At 39.1% G+C, this 7,404-nt stretch overlaps 1 non-coding gene across 1 annotated transcript; it reads right to left on the reverse strand.

Moving 5' to 3' along the window:
- Positions 1-1,026: 1,026 nt before the first annotated feature.
- Positions 1,027-1,130, reverse strand: LOC112725434 (small nucleolar RNA R71). Its single transcript, XR_003164544.1, has one exon. It is a non-coding gene; the product is annotated as a small nucleolar RNA R71 (small nucleolar RNA).
- Positions 1,131-7,404: the final 6,274 nt, after the last annotated feature.

Genomic DNA, 7,404 nt, shown 5'->3' on the forward strand with positions numbered 1-7,404 from the left:
TTTCAAAATTGATTTTCAAATCTTTTTCAATTAACTACTTGGCTTTTTATTTGATTTTAAAATTTTTCTATTTCAATCATATCTTTTTCAAAACTACCTAACTACTTTTCTCTCTCATCATTTTCGAAAATCACTAACCTCTTTTTCAAAATTCTTTTTTAATTAACTAATTATCTAAATTCTAATTTTATTTTATTTCTCTTTTTAAATTTCGAATACTAACCAATAATTAAAATAAAAACAAAAATATTTTCCTTTTATTTTAATTTAAAATTCGAATTTTCTCTCTCTCATCTCCTTCTATTTATTTATTTATTTACTGACACTTCTCTTCTTCTTATAATTCGAACCCTCTCTCCTTCTCTGTGTTCGAATTCTTCATCTTCTTTCTTATTTATTCTACTCTTCTATTCTTCTACTCACATAAAGGAATCTCTATACTGTGACATAGAGGATTCCTATTCTTTTATGTTCTCTCCTTTTTCATATGAGCAGGAGCAAGGATAAGAACATTCTTGTTGAAGCTGATCTAGAACCTGAAAGGACTCTAAAGAGGAAGCTAAGAGAAGCTAAAGCACAACACTCTGGAGAGGACCTGACAGAATTTTTCAAAAAAGAAAGGAGATAGCCGAACCTAATAACAATGGTGGAGATGCAAGGAAGATGCTTGGTGACTTTATTGCACCCTCTTCTGACTTCTGTGGAAGGAGCATCTCAATTCCTGCAATTACAGCAAACAACTTTGAGCTTAAGCCTCAATTAGTTTCTCTAATGCAGCAGAATTGCAAGTTTCATGGACTTCCATTGGAAGATCCTCATCAGTTTTTAGCTGAATTCTTACAAATCTGTGACACTGTTAAGACCAATGGGGTTAATCCTGAGGTCTACAGACTTATGCTTTTCCCCTTTACTGTAAGAGACAGAGCTAGGACATGGTTGGACTCACAACCTAAAGATAGCCTGAACTCTTAGGAAAAGTTGTTCAATGCTTTCTTGGCCAAATTCTTTCCACCTCAAAAGTTGAGCAAGCTTAGAGTGGAAATCCAAACCTTCAGACAGAAGGAAGGTGAATCCCTCTATGAAGCTTGGGAAAGATACAAGCAACTGATCAGAAGGTGTCCTTCTGACATGTTTTCAGAATGGAGCATCATATGTATATTCTATGATGGTCTGTCTGAATTGTCCAAGATGTCATTGGATCACTCTGCTGGTGGATCTCTTCATTTGAAGAAGACGATTGCAGAAGCCCAAGAACTCATTAAAATGGTTGCAAATAACTAGTTCATGTACACTTCTAAAAGAAATCCTGTGAATAATGGGACGACTCAGAAGAACGGAGTTCTTGAGATTGATACTCTGAATGCCATATTGGCTCAGAACAAAATATTGACTCAGCAAGTCAATATGATTTCTCAGAGTCTGTTTGGAATGCAAGCTGCATCAGGCAACACTAAGGAAGCTTCCTTTGAAGAAGAAGCTTATGACCCTGAGAATCCTGCAATGGAAGAGGTGAATTACATGGGAGAATCCTATGAAAATACTTATAATCCTTCATGGAGGAATCATCCAAATTTCTCATGGAAGGATCAACAGAAGCCTAATCAAGGCTTCAATAATGATAATAGTGGGAGAGCACGGTTTGGCAATAACAAACCTTTTCCATCATCTTCTCAGCAACAGACAAAGAATTCTAAGCAGAGCCACTCTGACTTAGCAACTGTAGTCTCTGATCTATCTAAGACCACTCTCAGTTTCATGACTGAAGCAAGGTCCTCCATTAGAAATTTGGAGGCACAAGTGGGTCAGCTAAGTAAAAGAGTTACTGAACTCCCTCCTAGTACTCTCCCAAACAATACAGAAGAGAATCCAAAGAGAGAGTGCAAGGCCATCTACACGTCCAACATGGCCAAACCTGTAGAGGAGGGAAAGGCAGTGATTTCTAATGAGGAAGACCTCAATGGACGTCCACTGGCCACTAAGGAGTTCTCTATTAAGGAACCAAAGGAATCTGAGGCTCATACAGAGACCATAGAGATTCCACTGAACTTATTGTTGCCATTCATGAGCTCTGATGAATATTCTTCCTCTGAAGAGGATGAAGATATTATTGAGGAGCAAATTGTTCAATATCTAGGAGCAATCATAAAGCTAAATGCCAAGTTATTTGGTAATGAGACTTGGAAGAATGAACCCCCATTGCTCATCAATGAACTAAATGATCTGGTTCAACTGAAATTACCTCAGAAGAAACAGGATCCTGTAAAGTTCTTAATACCTTGTACCATAGGCACCATGACCTTTGAAAAGGCTCTGTGTGACCTGGGGTCAGGGATAAACCTTATGCCCCTCTCTGTAATGGAGAAACTAGGGATCTTTGAGGTGCAAGCTGCAAGAATCTCACTAGAGATGACAGACAATTCAAGGAAACAGGCTTATGGACTTGTAGAGGATGTCTTGGTGAAGGTTGAAGGCCTGTACATCCCTGCTGATTTCATAATCCTAGACACTGGGAAGGAAGAGGATGAATCCATCATCCTTGGAAGACCCTTCCTAGCCACAGCAAGAGCTGTGATTGATGCAGACAGAGGAGAGTTAGTCCTTTAACTGAATGAGGACTACCTTGTGTTTAAAGCTCAAGGATCTTCTTCTGTAACCATGGAGAGGAAGCATGAAAAGCTTCTCTCAATACAGAGTCAAACAGAGCCCCCACACGCAACTTCTAAGTTTGTTGTTGGGAGGCCACCACTAAGCTCTGAGTCTCTGTGAAGCTCTCTAAGAGCTCGCTGTCAAGCTATTGACATTAAAGAAGCGCTTGTTGGGAGGAAACCCAATGTTATTCAATTATATTTATTTTATTTTCAATTATTATTTTATGTTTTCCTTAGGCTGATGATCATGAGAAGTCACAAAAACAACTAAAAAATCAAAAACAGAATGAAAAACAGCATGAAAAATAGTACACCCTGGAGGACAGGCTTACTAGCGTTTAAACGCCAGTAAGGATAGCAGAATGGGCGTTTAACGCCTAGCCTGGCAGCATTCTAGGCGTTAAACGCCAGAATGGGCAGCACTCTGGGCGTTTAACGCCAGAACAAGCTGTCTGGCATCTGGCTGGCGTTAAACGCCAGAAATGGGCATCTGGCTGGCGTTTAACGCCAGAAATAGGCAGCAGAGTGGCGTTTAACGCTAGGAAAGGTAACAGAGCTGGCGTTAAATGCCAGATTTGGCACACAATGGGTGTTTAAACGCTAGAATGGTACAGGGACTCAAATTCCTTGACACCTCAGGATCTGTGGACCCCACATGATCCCCACCTACCCCACTTCTGCACACCTATCAAATCCTACCCTCTTCCCCACATCCTCTTCACCACTCACATCCATCCATCATTAAACCCCACCTACTTCACCATTCAAATTCAAACCATTTCCCTTCCAAACCCAACCCCTCATACACGGCTACCATCTCTCCCTTACCCTATAAATACCCCTCATTACCACCTTCATCCTCACACCACACACACTACTACCCCCTTGGACGAATTCACATCCCCCTCCATCTCCCCAATTTCTTCTTCTTCTACTCCTTTCTTTCTTCTTTTGCTCGAGGACGAGCAAACCTTTTATGTTTGGTGTGGAAAAATCCTTGCTTTTTGTTTTTCCATAACCATTAATGGCACCTAAGGCCGGAGAAACCTCTAAAAAGAGGAAAGGGAAGGCAACTGCTTCCACCTCCGAGTCATGAGAGATGGAGAGATTCATCTCAAAGGTCCATAAAGACCACTTCTATGAAGTTGTGGCCAAGAAAAAAGTGATCCCCAAGGTCTCCTTCAAGCTCAAAAAGATCGAATATCCGGAGATCTGACATGAGATTCGAAGAAGAGGTTGGAAAATTCTCACCAACCCCATTCAACAAGTCGGGATCTTAATGGTTTAAGAGTTATATGCTAATGTATGGATCACTAAGAACCATGACCAAAGTGTGAACCCGAACCCAAAGAATTGGCTCACAAAGGTTCGAGGGAATTACTTGGATTTTAGTCCAGAAAATGTGAGGTTGGCATTTAACTTGCCAATCATGCAAGGAGATCCTCACCCTTTCACTAGAAAGGTCAACTTTGATCAAAGGTTGGACCAAGTCCTTAGGGACATTTTTGTGGAAGGCACTCAATGGAAGAGAGATTCAAGAGGCAAGCCGGTTCAACTAAAAAGTTTTGACCTCAAACCCGTGGCTAAGGGATGGTTGGAGTTTATCCAATGCTCTATAATTCCTACTAGCAACCGGTTTGAAGTTACTGTAGACCAGGCTATCATGATCCATAGTATCATGAATGGAGAGGAAGTAGAAGTTCATGAGATCATATCCCTAGAACTCTACAAGGTGGCGGACAAGACCTCTACTTTGGCAAGGTTAGCCTTCCCTCATCTCATCTGTACCCTATGCAATTCAACCGGAATTATCATAGAGGGAGACATCCTCATTGAAGGAGACAAGCCCATCACTAAGAAAATGATGGAGCGAACAAGAGAGCCCACTCATGTACCTCAATAAGAGCATGAGGAAGTTCCTCATCTAGAAATCCCTGAGATGCCTCAAGGGATGCATTTCCCTTCACAAAACTATTGGGAGCAAATCAACACCTCCTTAGGAGAATTAAGTTCCAACATGGGACAACTAAGGGTGGAGCACCAAGAGCATTCCATCCTCCTCCATGAAATTAGAGAAGACCAAAGAGCCATGAGTGAGGAGCAACAAAGGCAAGGAAGAGACATTGAGGAGCTCAAGCACTCCATAAGATCTTCAAGAGGAAGAACTAGCCGCCATCACTAAGGTGGACCCGTTCTTTAATTTCCTTGTTCTTATTTTTCTGTTTTTCGAAAATTATGCTTTATGTTTTATCTATGTTTGTGTCTTTATTACAAGATCATTAGTGTCTAGTGTCTATGCCTTAAAGCTATGAATGTCCTATGAATCCTTCACCTTTCTTAAATGAAAAATGTTTTTAATTGCAAAAGAACAAGAAGTACATGATTTCAAATTCTATCTTGAAATTAGTTTAATTATTTTGATGTGGTGGCAACACTTTTTGTTTTCTGAATGAATGCTTGAACAGTGCATATTTTTGAATTTGTTGTTTATGAATATTAAAATTATTGGCTCTTGAAAGAATAATGAAAAAGGAGAAATGTTATTGATAATCTGAAAAATTATAAAATTGATTCTTGAAGCAAGAAAAAGCAGTGAATAGACGAAGCTTGCAGAAAAAAAGAAAGAAAAAGAAAAAGCAAGCAGAAAAAGCCAATAGCCCTTTAAACCAAAAGGCAAGGGTAAAAAGGATCCAAGGCTTTGAGCATTAATGGATAGGAGGGTGGTGCACGAATTGTAGATCACACTTTTCACAACTCGTACCACTAACCAGCAAGTGTACTAGGTCGTCCAAGTAATACCTTACGTGAGTAAGGGTCGAATCCCACAGAGATTGTTGGCTTGAAGCAATCTATGGTTATCTTGTAATTTTTAGTCAGGATATCAATTATAATTATCAGTTTGGATTGCGAAAAATAAAAGAGCATGAATTAAATACTTGTTATGCAGTAATGGAGAATATGTTGGAGTTTTGGAGATGCTTTGTCTTCTGAATCTCTGCTTTCCCTCTATCTTCTTCTTCATGCACGCAAGGTTCCTCCTATGGCAAGTTGTGTGTTGGTGGATCACCGTTGTCAATGGCTACCATCTGTCCTCTCAGTGAAAATGGTCCAGGTACGCTGTCACCGCACGGCTAATCATCTGTCGTTTCTCACTCATGCTGGAATAGGATCCATTGATTCTTTTGCGTCTGTCACTACGCCCAACCCTTGTGAGTTTGAAGCTCGTCACAGTCATTGAATCCTTGAATCCTACTCAGAATACCACAGACAAGGTTTAGACTTTCCGAATTCTCAAGAATGCTGCCAATGGATTCTAGCTTATATCACAAAGATTCTGATTAAGGAATCCAAGAGATACTCATTCAATCGAAGGTAGAACGGAGGTGGTTGTCAGGCACGCGTTCATAGGTTGAGGATGGTGATGAGTGTCACGGGTCATCACATCCATCATATTGAAGTGCGAATGAACATCTTAGATGGAAACAAGCGTGTTTGAATAGAAAACAGAAATAATTGCATTAATTCATCGAGACACAGCAGAGCTCCTTACCCCCAACAATGGAGTTTAGAGACTCATGCCGTCAAAGAGTACAAAGTTCAGATCTAAAATGTCATGAGGTACAAAATGAATCTCTAAAATTTGTTTAAATACTAAACTAGTAACCTAGGTTTACAGAAAATGAGTAAACTAAGATAGATAGTGCATAAATCCACTTTTGGAGCCCACTTGGTGTGTGCTGGGGCTGAGACTTGAGCTTTACACATGCCTAGGCTGTTTCTGGAGTTAAACGCCAGGTTGTAACCTGTTTCTGGCGTTTAACTCCAACTTGTAACCTGTTTCTGGCGTTTAACGCCAGAATGCAACATGGAACTGGCGTTGAACGCCAGTTTACGTCATTTATCCTTTTTCAAAGTATGGACTATTATATATTGCTGGAAAGCCCTGGATGTCTACTTTTCAGCGAAATTAAGAGAGTGCCATTTGGAATCTTGTAGCTCCAGAAAATCCATTTCGAGTGCAGGGAGGTCAGAATCCAATAGCATCTGCAGTCCTTTTTCAGCCTGAATCATATTTTTGCTCAGCTTCCTCAATTTCAGCCAGAAAATACCTGAAATCATAGAAAAACATACAAGCTCATAGTAAAGTCCAGAAATATGAATTTTTCCTAGAAACTAATAAAAATATACTAAAAACTAACTAAAACATACTAAAAACTACATGAAATTGACCCCAAAAAGCGTATAAAATATCCGCTCATCACAACACCAAACTTAAACTATTGCTTGTCCCCAAGCAACTAAAAACAAAGTAGGATAAAAAGAAGAGAATATACCTATGAAGCACGGACACTTTGCTGAGTTACCCTGTCTGTGTGTCGGACACATTTCGGACACGACACTCACCGACACTCGTCTGACACGCGTGTCTACTGTGTCCAAATCGTGTCTCAATAAAAATAAAAAATTCTTCTTCGGACACACTTGGACACACCTAAATACCATCATGTGTCAGCGTGTCCGGTCTTATTATTAATATATATTCTTAAAATAAATTTAGATATAATATATATTATTATTTATTAAAATAAAAAATATTTTAAATACTTGATATAATTAAAATAAGACATTAAAAATAATTTAAAAAATTAATTTATATTTTAATATCAATAAAATATTAAAATATCATTACGGTTTATCTAAAAAATACTTTATATTTTATGTGTATGCGTGTCCCCGTGTCATGTAAAATTTTAAA

Source organism: Arachis hypogaea, chromosome 11 (genome assembly GCF_003086295.3).
Source record: "Arachis hypogaea cultivar Tifrunner chromosome 11, arahy.Tifrunner.gnm2.J5K5, whole genome shotgun sequence".
NCBI classification, from domain to species: Eukaryota; Viridiplantae; Streptophyta; class Magnoliopsida; order Fabales; family Fabaceae; genus Arachis; species Arachis hypogaea.